The 20,592-nt window shown below is 37.9% G+C and overlaps 1 protein-coding gene across 1 annotated transcript in view; it reads right to left on the bottom strand.

Annotated features, from left to right (window-relative positions):
• The window catches only part of SLC6A4 (solute carrier family 6 member 4), a 179,680-nt gene extending 165,395 nt beyond the window's left edge, over nucleotides 1–14,285 (bottom strand). The window contains exon 1 of the mRNA XM_073616846.1: nucleotides 14,003–14,285. The gene's annotated coding sequence lies outside the window, so the exon portion shown is untranslated. The remainder of the gene's footprint in view (nucleotides 1–14,002) is intronic.
• Between the last annotated feature and the right edge of the window lie 6,307 nt (nucleotides 14,286–20,592).

Here is a 20,592-nt window from a genome sequence, read left to right as displayed (position 1 = left end):
GCCAATGCCTAATGATAGGTTCCCACATACAATCAAAATCGGCTGAGCCGGGTGGAAAATCATCAACCAAACAGTGACTGCATCCTTTTAGATATAGTTTCTGTTCAGCAGTGCTGCTGCGTTGAAAACGTGAGCAGGGGCTGCTGAATACAATAGCTTTGAGATTCCTTCATTTACACCGCTTAGTGATTTTATCAGATTTTTTCTGGTTCAGCACATGTATGGCTAGCTTAAGGGATAAGTTCACCTATTGTAACATGTTAGGGTGTAACATGTAACATGTTAAAAAATCTACCGGCCCCCCGCACCCCAGCTGGAAAGCATTGCACCAGTGATCAGCTGGTGCAATGCTTTCCAGGCTCCTTAAAAAAAATGGTAGCTGCACATTTTTTTACCTGCAAGGTGAACTTATCCTTTAAAGTAGAATTAAACCATAAAAGTAAAAATTGCTGACAGGTAGGATTTTTATGACAGAAGAGACCCTATTGGGCACTGCTGTCATAAACCCTTCTACCCGCTAGTCACCATTTGTGTAAACTGAGCTGAGCATGTGCAGCTCAGCCCATGTTTATATTGTGATGATGTGACTTACGAGCGTGTACACAGGAGTGACAGCATCGTGGCCCGCCCAATCAAGTGGACAAAAAGGCTGAACCTGCAATGAAAGAGAAAGCTCCTGTAACAGACTGGAGTGCTGACACTGCAGTATATCTGTCATAATGTGCTAACATACTGTGCACACTAGGCCTCCTTCACATGGCCAGGTAGTTCCAGCTTGCTGGATTCCTGCAGCAAGAATAGTTGGATTCTTGCTGTTGGAATGATTGGGTTATGCGATCAGCCAATTTAAACAAATGGCGGGCTGACAGCAGCTGTTTGCATGTGGCCGCATAAAGAGCGGTTAGCTGTGGTTAGGAACAGATATCTGAGCCTGTATGCAGTCCGGTCATTCCTGAAATGCAGCTACCCAGATGTGTGAAAGAGGCCTTATGGCTAAAAGCTCCTGGGGCCCATTTTGTCCATTTTTATTGGCAGAGGTTTAATTCTGTCTTGGGACTGCCACTTATGGTCTTTACTATAAGGGTGACAACAATGGAGAGAAATTAGGAGACAGGGACAGAGTGCTGTCACTCTATAACAAGAAGTGCCAGAATAAGGACCTCTATAGCCAGATTACTCTGTATTATAATTAAAGAAAGCTGTGAATTGAAAATCTAAACTATAATTACCGTATATACTCGAGTATAAGCCAACCCGAATATAAGCCGAGGCACCTAATTTTACCACAAAAAACTGGAAAAACGTATTGACTCGAGTATAAGCCTAGGGTGAGAAATGCGCAGCTACTGTAAGTGGAAAAGAGGGACAATAATGCCCATTTGCAGCCTCACTGTGCCCATTTGCATGCCTCACTGTGCCCATTTGCATGCCTCACTGTGCCCATTTGCAGCCATAGGTCTCCCAAACTTCAAACTCGGTAGCTAAGGGTTCCTAGATGCCCCCTAGCTGCAGCCAAAATTAAATTTGGGGTCTCTGGACCCAAAGGGTCCCGAAATGACATTGCTGCAGATGGACACAGTTGACCGATTTGGGGCCCCGTATCTCGTGCTAAGAACCCCGAATTCGGTGTGCAAACCCAGTGGAATTAGCACTATAACATATCCAAAGCTGGGGTTCCTATCACCAAGTGGCCCGAGATAAGGGGCCCCAAAATCAGTTCAGAAAATGTCAAGCACTTTTCTGCAGCAGAGAATAAAATTTTCCGAACCAATTTTGGGGCCCCATATATCAGGGCCACTTGGTGTTAGGAACCCCAGCTTTGGATATGTTATAGTGCTAGTTCCACTAGGTTTGGGGTTCCTAGCACCAAGTAGTCCTGAGATACGGGAAAATGGGAAAATGTGCTGAAAAACTCGGCTTATATTCGAGTATATACGGTACATCAATATGTAAAAAATCATGGGATTTTTGGGACTGGGTTTACATCTTCTTTAATAGCTGGCTCTTCTTCAACAGACCAACATACAGAGGAACCAGGGGCATACGAGGGAGCGAGAGGAGACAAGCAGACAGAGATGAAGAAAGCTATTTTTTTTTACAGACATTATTTTTACTGACTTCGCAGACAGCCTTAGTTTCCTTCTACTTTACAGGCTGTCTGTGAAAATTACAAACAGTTGGCATCCCTGGTTAAAGCTCAATGCCCTGGGCTATTTACGTAGTTTGTGCATTGCATCAGTTTACATCCTAACATCTTTCTTACTCTTCATGATATCCAAGTAAATTGTTGCATTTTTATAAGTACATGTACTGTAAAAACTATGTTATTGGAGCACCTGTTCATAGTTTTTACAATGTACAAATAACATTTTTTCACCAACATTACATTTATTTTATATTATTGTCAATTCTATGTAGTGCATGACAATAATACCTTTAGGGCCCATTTAGATGTATGAGTGTGGGTAGAGATAGTTTTTTGTAGAGTTACGCATCAATGTGCGTTTCCTTTGTGTGTTCACATGTATTCTGATGTGCGTTGAAGGGTGTTTTTTAGATAAGTTTTTAAATTTAGAATTTTGAGTAGATAGGGTTAACAGTCATTGGCCAAGGCTTTTTATTACCCCTTGCCGACATATGGAACACACATTTTGCATTGCTATTTGATGCACTGCCTTTGATCTATAGCAGCCTACATACTATATTCCCCCCACTACAGGCTTCCTTTATGTAGGACTGATCTACATGAGACATGAGTTGTTTGTACAGACAGGGCACACAACTTGTGACAGTTCAGCCCATCAAAAGTAATAAATGTTTGTCAATTTAATGATCACTATGAAGATTATAAACAATGTAGGACTTAAAGGTCAATGCCACATGGATCTGCTGATTTGCTTTTGCATTCCTGAAAGCATGGCAGAGCACTGACTGGCTTCTCATACAGGTTGGGGATTCCAGAGATAAGATATCCCCGCCAGAACTCCCAAATGGATGATTCATTCTCTGTCATGTAGAATCAATTAACAATTAGGAACTTCAACTATGACTACGCTTTTGTAAAAAGGGATGTTAGTACAGGGCGAAGTAGAAAACTCCTGCTGCTGAAGTACCTGAGAAGTTTCTCCAAATGTTACCGCAATATACAGTGCATTGCAAGGCAAATCAATCAGAATGGACCCCAAAATCTCTTTGGTCCTTCATTCTTGATTTGTTCTTTTACAATGCTGACTAAAATAAAGATTATTAAAAAAAAAAAAAAAAAAAGAATGGACCCCAAAACACACATACACTAGACTGCAGCCCACTTCTGCTGCAATGCACTACAATGCAGGCTCTGTTTTCCTTCCATTGCTGTGTGTTGGCAGCCCACTATAAATTAATGGGCTGTCCTAAAGCAATAGACACTTATGCAAAAAATATCACACCTTAGAGTGCATGTGGTAACGCAAGCAACTATTATTATTATACAGGATTTATATAGCGCCAACAGTTTGCGCAGCACATGTATCGTAAAGCTTAATGGGGCCCTAAGTGTTGTAAAATCTAACCAGCTAGATTCTGCAAACTCTGACATGTTCTTTTAGGACAGCACTCCAGCCTCCTCTTGTATGATCCTGTTCGGACCATCTATGTTCTCCCTCCTTGTCAGGGAGACAGCAAGAACCCTTCAATAAGGAAAGCTGGGAATACCTGACCTCAGCATTGACATTCTCTCTTACTGGCTACAAGAGAGCTATAATAAGTGTGGTAGACTGATCAGATCCAAGTAAAATTGACCTTTAAAGGAGAAGTATAGCCAAAGCTTGTTTGGCTGTACTTCTCCTATGGGTCGCAGGACTGCATACCATTTTGCACTCCTGTGACTCGTTTTCCACAGAGAGGTGCTGAAGTCAGCTCTCTGCTGATGTCAGGGGTTTCAGTCCAGGCACCGCGTCATCGCAACAATGGAAGTCAGGATCCGCCAGGTGCCTGGACTGACGCCCTGCTCAGCCTCTCAGCGGGCCGCTGAGAGCCTGAGACGGCCGCTCCCCGCCCCTCCACACCACAGCACTCCAGTAAACGAGGAGGAGTCAGAGCAGAGAACTGCTGATTGACAGTCAGCAGCTCTCTGCTCGGGGAGCTGTGAGAGGCGCCGGGGGACAGATGCAGCATCCACCTAGGTAAGTATGAATATCGAAAAATCTCCAAACCCATTCTTCTCTTTTAACTCCTCCATTTATAGTGATCATTAAAATCATCATCATCAATATCAGTCTACAACACCTCCTACAGCTGTCTTGATGCCAATAACAGAGAACGTCAGTGATCAGATCAGGCATTTCCAGCTTTCACTATTGTAGAGTCAGTTATGCTTGGAGTGGGGAACTAAAAACTCAGGCAGCCGGGCTGTATTTCTCCCATATGTATGTATATAACCCAAATTCCCATTTTGACTGAATCAAACTTTTAATACCCAATTCAATCTGAGAAACAATCAACTTTACAATACTGTTGTGTTAGTATCGCTCTTGGAAAAAATGGAGATTGGAAAAAATAATGAAGACAGGAAGAGTCACGGAAGAGTCACGGAAGAGTCCTACATAGTGTAGTTCCTTTATTTATTCATAACCTCAAATAGAAAAGGAAAATATATTGATATTATTTAGAATCCCAATTCCCAAAAAGTTGGGACACTTTGTAAAACCTACATAAAAACAGAATGCAATGAATTGCAAAATCAACAAATCCATATTTTGTTCACAATGGAAAACAGAAAACATATCAAATATTTAAACTAGGAAAATGTACCATTTTAAGAAAAAAGTAAGGTAATTTTGAAAGTGATGGTAGCAACACAACTCAAAAAAGTTGGGACAGGGCCTTATTTACCAGGGTGTAGCATCCCTTTTACTTTTAACAATACTCTGTAAAGGTTTAGGAACTGAAGGGACCAGTTACTGGAGTTTTGGGAGAGGAATGTTGCCCCATTCTTCCCTGATATAGGGTTCTAACTGCTCAACAGTCCTAGGTCTTCTTTGTCGTACTTCTTGTTTCAAGATGGGAAAAATATTTTCAACTGGTGAAATGTAGGAACTGCAGACAGACCAGTATAAAAAAAAAATGATTCTGTTCCCTGCATGTTATACAGCACAGTGCTTGTGCTGTGTAACTTGGCCTCTTCTATTACCTAAAAAACCTGGCTGATCCTGCCTAGCTATACCCTCCCCCCTGTAAACGGACCACAGTTTATCATGGCTGCTGTGCCCTGACGCCATGGTCAGTTTACGGGCCTCTGTCATCCGCAGCCCTGCTCTGTCTTACTCTCCCGCCCCCTCCATGCCTGTCTGCTCGTGTCAGTACCTGCCCCTCCCCTCCTGCTGCTCTCATAACTACTATACAATCCTCCCATTCCCTCTGTAACATAACGATATGTGTCCCTGTGCCTGTGTTATAGAAAAAATAAGCTGAACTGTACCTATATCAGAGCAGCTCCTGGTGCTGACGTGACTCTTTGGCTCTCTCCTCTCTTCCCCTCCTCCCTGGCTGACGTCAGCAGGAGTGCTCGGCCCGCCCGCTGGAGCTGTCAGTCAGGCAGAGGAGAGAGCCGAGGGGTCATGTGAGCGACGGGAGCCGCTCAGATATGGGTACAGATTGGCATATTTTTTATATAACACAGGCATAGGGACACACATTGTTATGTTACAGAGGGGATGGGAGGTTTTTATAGTAGTGGCTTAACAACCACTTTAAGCACTTGGATTCTTCTACTATGAAGCCATGTTGTTGTCATAGATGCAATATGCAGTTTAGCATTGTTCTGCTGTAGTATGCAAGGCCTTTTCTGAAAAAGATGTTGTCTGGATGGGACCCTATATGTCTCTAAAACCTGGATATATCTTTCAGCATTGATGGTGCTTTTCCAGATGTGCAAACTGCCCATTCCATTAAGCACTAATGGACCCCCATACCATCAGTGATGTAGGCTTTTGAACTGAGCCAAATAGTCCCTCTCCTCTTTAGTCCGGAGGATGCGGCGCCCATGTTGGCAAAAAAGATTGTCAAATTTCAATTCATATACCACAGAACAGTTTTCCAATTTGCAACAGACCATTTTAAATGAGCTTTGGCCCAGAGAAGACAACCGCGTTTCTGGATCATGTTCAGATGTGGCTTCTTCTTTGCATGATAGAGCTTTAACTTGCATTTCTGGATGGCAAGGTGAACTGTGTTCACAGACAGTGATTTTTGGAAGCTTTTCTGAGCCTATGCAGTCATGTCCATCAGAGAATCATGCCTGTTTTTAATGCAGTACCGTCTAAGGGCTCGAAGATCACGCAAATCCGATATTGCGTTTCAGCCTTGTCCTTTGCGCACAGAGATTTCTCCAGATTTTAAGAATCTTTTGATGATATTATGTACTGTAGATGATGATATATTTAAAGTCTTTGCAATATTATATTGAGGAACATTTTTCTGAAATTGTTCGACAAATTTTAAATGCTGCTTTTCACAGATTAGTGAACCTCTACCAACCTTTACTTCTGAAACACTCTGACACTCTAAAATGCTCTTTTTATACCCAGTCATGTTACTGATGTGTTGCCAATAAACCTAATTAGTTGCAAAATATTCTTCCAGCTCCTCCTTGTTAGTACCACTTACTTTGCCAGCGTTTTGTTGCCCTGTCCCAACTTTTTTGAGACGTGTTTTTTATTAAAATTGTACATTTTATAATTTTAAACATTTGATATGTTTTATATTTTCAATTGTTAATAAAATATGGGTTTATGAAATGTGAAAATCATTGCATTTTGTTTTTATATAGATTTTACACAGCATCCCAACTTTTTGGGAATTTGGGTTGTATATCTGAGTAAGTTGCACTAATCAACCAAAATGGTACACAACCTGTCATTATGAATTTGGAGAATATCTCTATCTCCATGTAGAGATATCTTTCAGTGGATGGTTGCACTCAGTGCATAGAAAGGACCAGACCTTGGGAAGTCAGGAATAGTTGGTAGGATAAGAGATGTGCTCGAATAGATCTTGAAATGCCTGTGTTGCAGAGCTGCCTGGCATGTGGGGATTATGCATATGGAATAGACAATAGTGTCAACAACTATATTAGGGTTATAGTTACATTAAACACCATATAACACGTCTCAACTTCTCCAGAACAGGTGTGTCATACACAGTTCAGGGCTTAGAATAAACTCTTATTTAACTTTACAGTATAATTTATTATCTGTCTTCATCCCTTGCTGGTAGAGGCTGATAAAACATCAGTTGTGCTCCTGTGGAGTGTTTAAATTGTGCTCAGTGCCAGGAGGAATCTAAACGTACATCACACATACTGTGTATAGGGAAAGCCCTCTATGACTATTGGAATCATAGCTCTCACTGTAATCTATGGAAGTCTCAGTGAGGCCATTCAGTGAACTCAAAGCTGATATTTCAGGTTATGATTTATGCCAGTTGACTGAATCACCCCTCCAGCTTCTTACATATCCTAGGAATGCCAGCAGCTATGTCCCCAGGTCTGCCCACCTGACATTGCTAGGGGAGGGGGTCCTCACCCTCTCTTTTCTACGTAGGGTCCTCCCAACCCTCTTGAACCTCTCTTTTTTATGTAGGGTCCTCACAACCCTCTTGTTTTGAACTTTATTGTTGCTGTTTTGCCTCCATTTATGTTGTAAAGCGCTGGGCAAACTGTTGGCGCTAAGTAAATCCTGTATAATAATAACAATGTGACAGCACAAAGAATGATGACCTCCCACCGCTGCAGCAGTGGGAAGATATGTGATATCAGTTTGTGATTTGGTTCATTAATTTACAACTACTACTGAATTCTGGATGAACTCAAATTTTAAAATCTCACGCAATCAATACCAAGCCAATCAAGTCAAGCCAACCAGAGCAATCTGGATGGGCTCAATCTTTAAATTTTAGTCAATTATGTTGACAAGTAATTTCATAAGAAAAAGTGCATTAATCAGTATCAACCAATTAGAGTTCATTAATTGGTAAAATAAATTGTTTTATGGCTTTGGATTACTCCATATTACACTGCCTTACTCAATAAACTCTTTGATGATAAACAGGGGTTAAAACATAACTCAATCAGAGTTTTTTTCTGAAACAAACATAAAACATGCACAGAAATATAATATTTTGCTTCATTTGTATTGAAAAAAAAAGAACAACATATTCATATATTGTATATGCTTTAAGCTGAGCAATTTATGCCATTCCTTTCTTCCCAATTAACTATTTTTAGTTTAGTTTGAAAAGTGTTTGCTAGCGATCATTAAAGTAGAGAAAGCTATTTGATAGAGCATTTTTACAAAATTAGGAAACTGCCATTTCTTTGTTTGGCAATTGTATACCTAGTTACAAATACAGCCCATTAAGTCATGCCAGATTCTTCCTCTCAATATACTATAAAATTACTATTTTTTTCAGAATATATCCTAAGAATAAAACTTTCAAGACACTTCCCTATGTTTATTTGCTAATGCAGAGATCATTCACCGTGTTCATATTTTGAAACACATTCATTTATACCTGGTACTGGTAAGCCCTGCTATGTATGAAATACAACACAGAATATCCCTAAAAAGTCAGTTATATCTGTTAGGTAACTGCACCACTGGATTTATGCTCATCAGACATGTACTTCAAGGCCATGCAACATCCAAAGGTAGCTTAAAGGACCATCAAAAGACTCTGCAACCCTAATAAAGCTCGAAGGTAGTTGGGGATCACTTATGTATCCAATTTTAAACATAAATTAAAATGTCCATAGTATCATAGCAAATCCTATATTAAATCATCTTCAAAAGCTAGGTCTACCTGATACATATTTAGGTTTTAAATTTTTCTTGGCAAGGTCTAACCAAATGTTAGAGATTATGACCACCATAAATCCATGTTCAAGCTAAATGCCCCTACCCATGCAAAATGAAATAACGGTGTCATGCCCCTTTAATGGATTCTGCATAATGTAGACTAAACAAATTACTGGGGAAGTTGAATGTGAGAGTATGACATCCTCATTATGGGCCTTGTTGGAAAGGAAAAGACACAATCAATATGATAGAATCTAATTACTGGGGTCTATAAGGGTTAATAATACTGGGGTCTATACTGGGGATATAAGAAGTAAGTAATTCAACCCAACTGGTATCCACCAAATCTGAAACAATATTGAGGTGGAATTGGGCTTATACAATTTCCAATATCAGCAAGATAGTTTTCCACTAGTAAAGGGATACCTCCCGCCATCAAAGAGACAACAAATCAATCAATTCCCTTAGGTTCTATTTACTCACTTGTCTGTGTGTGTGTGCACATAACTCAACTATTCTTGGTACCGTACTGTCTTCAGTAAAGTGGAGCATTATCAGGGGAATATGGTTGCGTTCTAAATATGACCCCCTGATCTCTCATTTACAAGATCTGAAAGATACATACATCTGTTCCATCGTCTCTAGTAGAGACACCACAGTCTGAACTCTTTCAGCGGCAGTGTCTAATGCTATCCATACATTATACAATTTTCCTTTAGATTTACCAAAACCATATATGAGGTCAAACCTAAACACTTTCAAGTTGTATGCAATCAGACGGGCCCTTGCTCTACATAGTTGAAGGTAAATTTAAAGGAAATTAAATAAAAAAATTGTACAATGTATAGCCAACTTTAGGTAAAGGGTTTTATGAACACTATAAAACAGCCTTTTTTCAGCAAGGGTTCCTCCAGAGTTTATTAGGAATTCCTTGAGCAATGATCAATTTTTGTCTTTCAGAGAAGCTACCATGCACACCAATGATCTTTTCAAATATCTTTATGGGGCCATTTTCCCCCTGGCCACCAACATAGGGAGCATTCTCCCCATAGACCTCCACTGTACTAGGACCTTTTATTGACCACAAGTGTCAATGTTCTTGTTTATTTTTCCACTGACAAAGTTAGGGTGCTCTACAATTTTCACTTTCTGAAATTCTTTGTTGGCCATCAGTATTATTTGTTTCATATCATTATTATTACTAATGAGAATATTGTTGTATAGAGCAGACTTGTGTATCAAATAAGTTAAGTACACCACATTCCTTATTCTTTTATTCATTCTTAGATCTACAACTTACTGTTCACACTAATGTACTGTGAGCTGTAGATGTCTTATTTAGAAGCAGGGGTACCCTGATACCTGAAAGTTATTTCAAGGGTTCTTTCATATTACAACAGTTGAAAAAGACTGCTATAAAGTGTCATGTATTATGTATAATGGAAAACAGCTGCTCCACCCTTATGGTAAACAAGGGCAATTACACAAGTACATATTTCTTTGGTTTTCAGGGACAATCTGTTGCACCAAGCTAATCAACGAAGGATAATGTACTTGGGGAGCACATTCTTTTGTCCAATTATACCATGTTACTGAAGTGGATTATAATACAAATGTTAGCAATTTAAATACTGCTTTTTGAAAATACCAATTTTAAAATCCAAAGTAGCATATACAATTGAAGGATTGCAACATGCCAAACAACAAAGACTTTATATTTTTTTTCTTTAATTTTAAGTTGACCAAAGTTAATACAACTCTGGATTTTTGGAATAAATTGAAAAATCTTGTAAATCCGAGACCATTAGAATCTGTTTTCCACATAACAAAATGAGAGAAGTTTAATAAAAAGTAGAAAAATTAATCTGGGAGTGCACTAATAAAGTATTAAAAATGAGTTTTGTGAGTTAAATGGAAAATATTTTATTTTCGTTGCAGATAATACTCAGCTTTAAAAGTGTTTCCTTCTCTTTGTTGAAGAGATTAAACATTTTAATCAGAGTGAAATACCAAGAGCACTGTAATAAATGAATTACATAAAAATATGCCCGACATCCTGGAATATGGCACATTGCATCTGTTCTTCGAACATTTAGGCAGATGTGATGTGCTCTGGACTCGCTGCCTAATTCTCATGTGATGACATAACATTAGTGATAAAGCCCCAGTCTTCCCTTCATTACATGGTTCACACCTGAAGATCATAGCAAGGGAAGACAGTGCAAGCAGATAAATTCCAATTACTGGTAATTATAAGCAGACCCATGTGAAATTTTAGAGAAAAAACACTCTCCACATGTTTAACTACTAACTCAAGACAAAGTTTTGGGGATTTTGCTCTATTTTCCTTATTTTTTTTATCCAGCTGTGGTGAAATTCTAATGAGCGTAAGGAACGTATCAGAATGGAAATCTAGGAGCTGCCACTGCTGAATTGTTTATGAAGGTGCATGTCCCTGGACCACCATCCTTGTCTTTGATTCACTACTCAGTTACAGACACAAAATGAGCAAGTAAAATTTCAGGTTCTGTCACCTTATACAGTATGCACGTGATTGGTTCAGGTCAGTGATTCGCCAGGTAAGGAAAGAAGGAAAAAATCTGGCAGTCTGGGAACTTGAACCCTCAAAAACAAGTCAGCTCTCACATTTTTTGCCTGACAAGTTCCTTTTAGCTGGCATGCAAGGGGAAATAGCTTACAGGGTAAAAGGAACTGGTGATGGAAATTTTTTTTATATATATTTAAATCTCAGATAGCACTAAGGTATTAGAAAGTGTCCAAAATAAGAACTGTCAATAGTCCCTCTCTGCAGAGCAAGTCTGAATTTAATTGGCTCCTGAACTCTAAACATCACAAACAGTTCTACTTCTATAAAAGACAAAATTAGTGCAATAACACTACTACTATTACTACTACTACTACCAATAATGTACGTAAATATCCATTCGGTCGTATCCAACTCTCTGCACTTCTATTAGCCAGTTTTCCCGACACCATATCTGATGCGCTTGAAATTTGTTTTACATAGAATTTTCTTGGCAATTTTTTATTAGGTAGGACACCAGGTCTTTCCTCAACCCTTCCCAATTGCTTGACTTGAGATCTGCATGCAGAAAGTGACAACACATGTGCATAGCCAAGGGGTGAACACTTTTTCTTACCGGATTCTGGAGTCAGTCTATCCAATCCAGGAGCCAGGAGAATTTTGTTTGGAGCCAGCTCCATTAACAACAACTAGAGAAAACCTTAAAAGTTGAGCTCCAGCTGTAATTTTTAAGAAGCATTGGTTACCTGGCTCCTGGGATTTGTCCAGCCCTGCCAATATATACAATTACAAATGAACCTGCCAGCATGTGTTTGGAATGTGGGAGGAAACAGCAGTACCTGAAGGAAACCCATGCAAACTCCACGCAGGTAATGTCCTGGATGAGATTGAAACCAAGGACCCCAGAGTTGAAAGGTATAAGTGCTAACCACTAAGCCCCTGTGCTGCCTAATGTACTGTATCAGAGTGCTCATCTCAGTTGACATTAGGAAATTAGCTAATAAAAGTGTAATGCTCACAGATACCAGGAAAGTTCTGAGAAAAAGAGTAGAAATAAATATAGAAAGCAGAACAGAGATTAGAAGGTGAAAGTGAAATCTGCCAGAAAGAGGCGAAAAAAGAGACAGCAACTGAGAGAGAGAAGAGTTGGAGTAATGCTCACCATACACATACCATAAACTACAGATCAATCATAGAGGCGATTGTTAATAAAATGATAATTTCAGTGGAAATCCAAATGTGATTGGATACGACTCTTTAACAAAGGTGAAATTGATTTGGCAAAATTTAGTGGAATTTGTCTACCATGGCTGATCATGTGTTCACTGAATTTAAGGCTATGGATTACTTCAAGATTACTTTAACTAAAACAACTGTTTCCCATAGGCTTAATCTACACGGGACGTTTTAGCACCTCTCCTGAACGATTTAACTTGACAGATAGTAACCAACGTTTATAAACGTCTGTTTTTACTTCCGCTACCATCAATTGCATCTCTGTATGCTACTTATCAATTGCACCTATATTGTTAATTATTGAAATTCAATAAACAAAATTGACAAGAAAAACGTCTGTTTACCAGCAGCAGTGTACACGAAGCCTAACAGAAATAAAAAAAAAGAAATGATCTATTTATAAAGTGATGAATGTGACTTTCACCAAACATTCTCTGGTGAGCAATTGATCACTGTAATTTAAAACATATGGATCTGGAAGATTCTCCACCAGAGTATGTTTGGTGAAAGTCACACATACTACTTTATCAATAGAGCCACAATGAATTGTTACTGAGATGCAAGAATAAGGATACAGTGATCCCTCATAATGATGTTCTAATCACATTCTTGATTTTACTATCACAAGCACAGGGCTACAGTATCACATTTGAATAACACAGATAATAAGAATAATATTATAATATTATAGCTAATAATATTAATAAATAGTATAACCAATAATAATAGTCCCTTGAGTTCTCTCTTTTCCACAAACAGCAGAGAGAGAGATTGATGATATATTTATAAAAAATACAATGAATGTGACTTTCACCAAACATTCTCTAGTGAAGGATCAATCACTGTCACACATGGATCTGAAATATTCTCCGGCAGAGAATGTTTGGTGAAAGTCACATTCACAGCTTTATAAATTGACCCCTAAGAAACACAGGAATGAATTGTTAAGGATATAGAGATCCCTCTATGTTTATGTTCTGATCACACTTTCTATTTACTAACAAATACACAACTAGAATTACACTTTATAATAACAGAGCCAATAAAAATATATCTAATAATATTATAGCTAATAATAATAATAACGATACATATTGTAGCCAAATAATAGTCCCTGGAGTTGCAGTTTGTTATGTTATAAAACACAAAAGTCATGTTCCTTACACAATGCTCCAGCTGCAGGACATGATAAAGTTGGGAAATAATTGATAAAGTCCATTGAGCTCAGATGATCAGAGAGTTCCCTGACATAGCAGAGCTAATAGCTGCTCCCAGACACTGTGGAGAGTTACACATTAATACATCTATTTATGTATATAGTACAATAAAAGAAGACAGAGGAGATCAGAGCACAGAGATGTCAGGGGTGACAGAGGAGATCACTTACCTGTGTTGTCTGACAGCATGCAATGACTGCAGGTAGAAAAGTCTTTCTTCTTCAATGGGATTCCCTCCTCACACCTGTCTGCTGAGCTCTCAGAGGCTCAGTGCACGACTCAGCATCCTACACAGCTTTTGTACACCGAACCCCCCTCACATGGTCTGATCTGTAGATAAATCTACTGCCAAGGGGCTCTTTAAGACATCTTTGCGTCACTTTCAGCCAAGTAAACTTGTGTGTGCTTCGGAGTTACAGCACTCAGCCTGCGCCCTCTAGAGGCGGCCGAGCGCATCACACAGGACAGATGCACAGAAGTAATGAGCACATAGGAAGACCTCCAGAAGGGAGCCTGACACCAGGGACAGGAAATTGTCTTCTACCCCATCCCATCCCCAACCCCATCCCATCCATCCCTATCCCTACCCCATCCCATCCCCAACCCCATCCCATCTATCCCTACCCCATCCCATCCCCAAACCCATCCCTATCCCATCTATTCTTATCTCCATCCCCACCCCATCCATCCTTATCCCATCCATCCCCATCCGTATCCCCATCCCTATCCCATCCTATCCATCCCCATCCATCAGCCAGTATCCCTTCTACGTGACATATTACTAGTGTGAGATAAGGGAGGAGATACTGACGTTGTGGATGCTTACTATATATTCTTTTACACTAATGTATACATGTGTATATACAGAGATTATACTATCCATACAGAGTATAGTAGGGGGCACCTTCTGAATCACATTTAGTTTAAACAAATCTATATATTTATCAATACATCTATCTATCCATTCAGTATCTATTTATCTATCTATTTATTTTCTATCTTTTATTTATTATCTATCTTTTTATTTTTCTATCTATCATCGAATGCTCTATAATTCTGTTATCTTTCTTTCTTTCTTTCTTTCTTTCTTTCTTTCTTTCTTTCTTTCTTTCTTTCTTTCTTTCTTTCTTTCTTTCTTTCTTTCATCTATCTATCTATCTATCTATCTATCTATCTATCTATCTATCTATCTATCTATCTATCTTTTCATTTTCTGTCTTTCTGCTATCTATCTATCTATCTATCTATCTATCTATCTATCTATCTATCTATCTATCTATCTATCTTTTCATTTTCTATCTTTCTGCTATCTATCTATCTATCTATCTATCTATCTATCTATCTATCTATCTATCTATCTATCTATCTATCTATCTTTTCATTTTATATTTATCTGCTATCTATCTATCTATCTATCTATCTATCTATCTATCTATCTATCTATCTATCTATCTATCTATCTATCTATCTATCTATCTATCTATCTATCTATCTATCTATCTATCTCTGTTCTTTCTTTCTTTCTTTCTTTCTTTCTTTCTTTCTTTCTTTCTTTCTTTCTTTCTTTCTTTCTTTCTTTTTCTCTTTCTTTCTTTCTTTCTTTCTTTCTTTCTTTCTTTCTTTCTTTCTTTCTTTCTTTCTTTCTTTCTTTCTTTCTTTCTTTCCTTCTTTCTTTTTCTATCGTTCTTCTATCTAACTATCTATCTATCTATCTATCTATCTATCTATCTATCTATCTATCTATCTATCTATCTATCTATCTATCTATCTATCTATCCATTTTATATTTATCTGCTATCTATCTATCTATCTATCTATCTATCTATCTATCTATCTATCTATCTATCTATCTATCTATTTTTTCATTTTATATTTATCTGCTATCTATCTATCTATCTATCTATCTATCTATCTATCTATCTATCTATCTATCTATCTATCTATCTATCTATCTATCTATCTAACACTGTTCTTTCTTTCTTTTTCTTTCTTTCTTTCTTTCTTTCTTTCTTTCTTTCTTTCTTTCTTTCTTTCTTTCTTTCTTTCTTTCTTTCTTTCTTTCTTTTTCTATTGTTCTTCTATCTATCTATCTATCTATCTATCTATCTATCTATCTATCTATCTATCTATCTATCTATCTATCTATCTATCTATCTATCTATCTATCTATTTATTTATCTATCTTTTCATTTTATATTTATCTGCTATCTATCTATCTATCTATCTATCTATCTATCTATCTATCTATCTATCTATCTATCTATCTATCTATCTATCTATCTATCTATCTATTTTTTCATGTTATATTTATCTGCTATCTATCTATCTATCTATCTATCTATCTATCTATCTATCTATCTATCTATCTATCTATCTATCTATCTATCTATCTATCTATCTATCTAACACTGTTCTTTCTTTCTTTCTTTCTTTCTTTCTTTCTTTCTTTCTTTCTTTCTTTCTTTCTTTCTTTCTTTCTTTCTTTCTTTTTCTATCGTTCTGCTATCTATCTATCTATCTATCTATCTATCTATCTATCTATCTATCTATCTATCTATCTATCTATCTATCTATCTATCTATTTTTTCATTTTATATTTATCTGCTATCTATCTATCTATCTATCTATCTATCTATCTATCTATCTATCTATCTATCTATCTATCTATCTATCTATCTATCTATCTATCTATCTATCTATTTTTTCATGTTATATTTATCTGCTATCTATCTATCTATCTATCTATCTATCTATCTATCTATCTATCTATCTATCTATCTATCTATTTTTTCATTTTCTATCTATCTATCTATCTATCTATCTATCTATCTATCTATCTATCTATCTATCTATTTTTTCATTTTCTATCTATCTATCTATCTATCTATCTATCTATCTATCTATCTATCTATCTATCTATCTATCTATCTATCTATCTATCTATCTATCTATCTATCTATCACTGTTCTTTCTTTCTTTCTTTCTTTCTTTCTTTCTTTCTTTCTTTCTTTCTTTCTTTCTTTCTTTCTTTCTTTCTTTCTTTTTCTATCGTTCTGCTATCTATCTATCTATCTATCTATCTATCTATCTATCTATCTATCTATCTATCTATCTATCTATCTATCTATCTATCTATCTATCTATCTCTGTTCGTTATTTCTTTCTTTCTTTCTTTCTTTCTTTCTTTCTTTCTTTCTTTCTTTCTTTCTTTCTTTCTTTCTTTCTTTCTTTCTTTCTTTCTTTCTTTCTTTCTATCTATCACTGTGAAGAGGCGGCACTGTCGTTTCAGTTGGTGACTGACATATATTGAGAAGAGTGGCATCCATGGTCCTGGTTGTTTGGTAATAGATATAAAAAAGAATATTAGAGAATAATATTTGGAGAAAAATAGGAATTTAACCTCTTCATGACCAGGGACAAAACAAACCTTAACACCCAGGCCCAATTTTGCAACTTTGACATTTGTTAGTATAACTGTATATAGCTCCTGATTTTTAAATTTTAATATTGATAGAAAGCTGGCCCAAAATAGTGTTTTGGTTTTTTTTTTGTTTGTTTGGTTTTTTTTGCAATTTAGCTGTATATTTATATGCCATTAACATGTGCCACCAATAAAATAAATTCTCCTACTCCAGACAATCATGGCGATAACCCATGTATGTGCGATTTGTTCTTTTTGCCCGTAGTAGGGCCAAGAAACAATATAATAATAAAAAAAGGGCGCACTAATCATAGTGTACCCTTCTCTACACTGACACCATCAGCCTTGTGTGTCCCGCAGTGAATACAGGCTTCCCTGCTGCCTCCTCGTTCCAACACGCATGAGAACGCTTTACAGCTGCTGGACGGCTCTACACTGCTCTCTACCACCGTGCTGAGGATGGACACATGCCACAGATGAGGACTCCTGATTTTATCATGTCTTTTAACACTCAACAATCTTGTAAGTGCTTTTAACCCTTTGTGCACTCTATTAAATTTTACATACTGCACTTAGAGGCGCCTTTCTTTTCCTTTTTTATATCTTCAGAGTTGCTTCTCCTCTAACCAAAGTGCTGCCAGAAGTGCCATCTCATCACTATCATCCCTCTGACCAGCTACCCACCTCCACCAGAGCGCCCTTATCACCTCTCTGTTTTATACCTAAACACTATGCACTTTATCATAACCAAAACCCAATGGGTACCACCTTTCAGATCATAGATACATTTGTACCTCATTGGAGGGGAGAATCCAATATAAGAGGGGTGTCCAGACTTGAAACGTTCTGGATACACCAAATAAAATGTTATACGCCTCATGGCCTAAATATCGAGTGGGACATCAATGCGTTCATAAACCAATCCTAGATGTTCGTTTTGAGTCCCCCTCATTAGATAGTTAGTTGATTCCATCTATATAGAGAGAGTATCCCATGGATATAGGATGGTAATCCAATTGAGGTACCTCGTTGGATATTATTGTATCAAGGTTCCCCCTTACATTGCATTTGTTAGATATTTGGTGATATCTTTGGACTTTTAGAGATGTTGCCATATTTCAACATTTGTCCCACTTCTGCTTTAGAGATATACAGCGAGCTGAGCTGCTGGTTGTATATTAACCGGTTCCCGACCGGCGCACGCCAATGTACGTTGGCAGAATGGCACAGCTGGGCAAATGGGCGTACCTTTACGTCCATTTGAATTCCCCGCCGTGCCATTGCGTGCGCGCGCCGGCCGGGAGCTCCTCAGGTCGGGTCGCGGGTCCCGCAGACTCGATCGCCGCAGGGATAACAGCGATCGCCTCACGGAGAGGACGAATGGGGAGATGCTGATGTAAACAGCATCTCCCCGTTCTGCCTAGTGACAAGTGACACTCGATCTCTGCTCCCTGTCATTGGGAGCAGAGATCAGTGACGTCACACACCAGCCCATCCCCCTGACAGTTAGAAATCACTCCCCTAGGACACACTTAACCCCTCCCCGCCCCCTAGTGGTTAACCCCTTCACTGCCAGTGTCATTTACACAGTAATCAATGCATTTTTAATCGCACTGATCGCTGTATAAATGACAATGGTCCCAAAAATGTGTGAAAAATGTCCGACATGTCCACCATAACGTCGCAGTCACAATAAAAATCTAGTAAAAAAAAAAAAAATTTAATAAAAATGCTATAAAACTATCCCCTATTAATAAACGCTATAACTTTTGCGCAAACCAATCAATCAACGCTTATTGTGATTTTTTTTTACCAAAAATATGTAGAAGAATACGATCAGCCTAAACTGAGGAGAAAAAATGTTTTTTTATATATTTTTGGGGGATATTTATTATAGCAAAATGTAAAAAATAATGCGTTTTTTTCAAAATTGTCGCTCTTATATTGTTTATAGTGCAAAAAATAAAAATCGCAGAGGCGATCAAATACCACCAAAAGAAAGCTCTATTTGTGGGAAAAAAAGGACGTCAATTTTGTTTGGGAGCCACGTCGCACGCCTGCGCAATTGTCAGTTAAAGCAACGCAGTGCCGAATCGCAAAAAACGCTCTGGTCAGAAAGGGGGTAAAATCTTCCGGGGCTGAAGCGGTCAATAGATATGTTTCTGTCTTCCATCATTTTTATTTTCATTTTATTTTATTTTATAATCTTTGTCAAACAGAGTTTGTGGTATGTACCGTCCTCTTCCAGAACACTACTGTTTTTTGACCTGGGGGGCTACGGTGTATATGTCCTATACTGTAGATTTTTCCTTGTTTTTTGCTCATTTATTTATTTATTTTTTCTGATTAATATATCGAGATATTCATATATCCAGTATCATAGATTCTACTTATATCTGCAAAGAGTCAGTTGGACAGATATATATATATATTTTTTTTTTAATCAATACTGTGTTCCCCACATTGTAATATATGTGGTTTGATCTATAAGATTTTTAACAATTCATAAGTTTTAGAATTTTTCACCTCTTCTATGAGGGATATGTATCTATATTATTGATATATGTAACCACTGGGGAATGAGTGTGATATGACAGCCAATTTTCTCTTACTATTATTATTAATTTTGGCCACATTCTTTCAGTAAATGATTGGGATTATACAATTTAAATTGTTTAACCATTCCACCGTTTCAGCCCCATTTTAATTATGTGGAACGCATTTGCATTCCAAATCAAGCCATAATCTCTTCCTGGTTTCGTACCCCAATGATTTGTTCCTTCTGTAGTGCCTGTCGCGACGTCACGCTGACGCAAGATGACGCGGGTGTCACATGATTTAGATCACGGACAAACACTGGGGAAGGATATGAGTGGAGAATGGGATAGAGGCTTGGTTTCCCAGTCTTTTAAATGTAGATCGCGTCATCGCGCCGACATGTGATGACGCGGTAGTCACGTGACTTTTACCTTTGATAAACATTGGGTAGATGGGAGAACCAAATAGAGGCTTGGTTCTCTAGTCTCTCCTCCTTGGGTGATTGGTCTAGAATCAGTCACATGACTCAATAGTCAGTCACATGATGCGGAAACCCGGAAGTCACGCCGCACAGGTGTCCCCAATGCAGTTTTAAGTATTTGTATATAAAAGCGCAGGGGATGGCAGGCTAGCTTTACCCCAGTTGAAGTCTTGGTAGACGAAACGGGTCAGGTGTGTGGCGCTACCACAGCCACCATATTTTACTGCGCTAGATTCTTGTTCATATGAACCGAACCTTTAAGCTTGAATTTTTTATTAGAATTTTTATCAATAAAATTTCCTTTTTTTACTTGGATTTAC

The sequence above is a fragment of the Aquarana catesbeiana genome, linkage group LG02, assembly GCF_042186555.1.
Source record: "Aquarana catesbeiana isolate 2022-GZ linkage group LG02, ASM4218655v1, whole genome shotgun sequence".
NCBI lineage: Eukaryota > Metazoa > Chordata > Amphibia > Anura > Ranidae > Aquarana > Aquarana catesbeiana.
The sequence above is the reverse complement of the archived record's forward strand: the minus strand, read 5'-3'. Positions and strand labels throughout refer to the sequence as shown.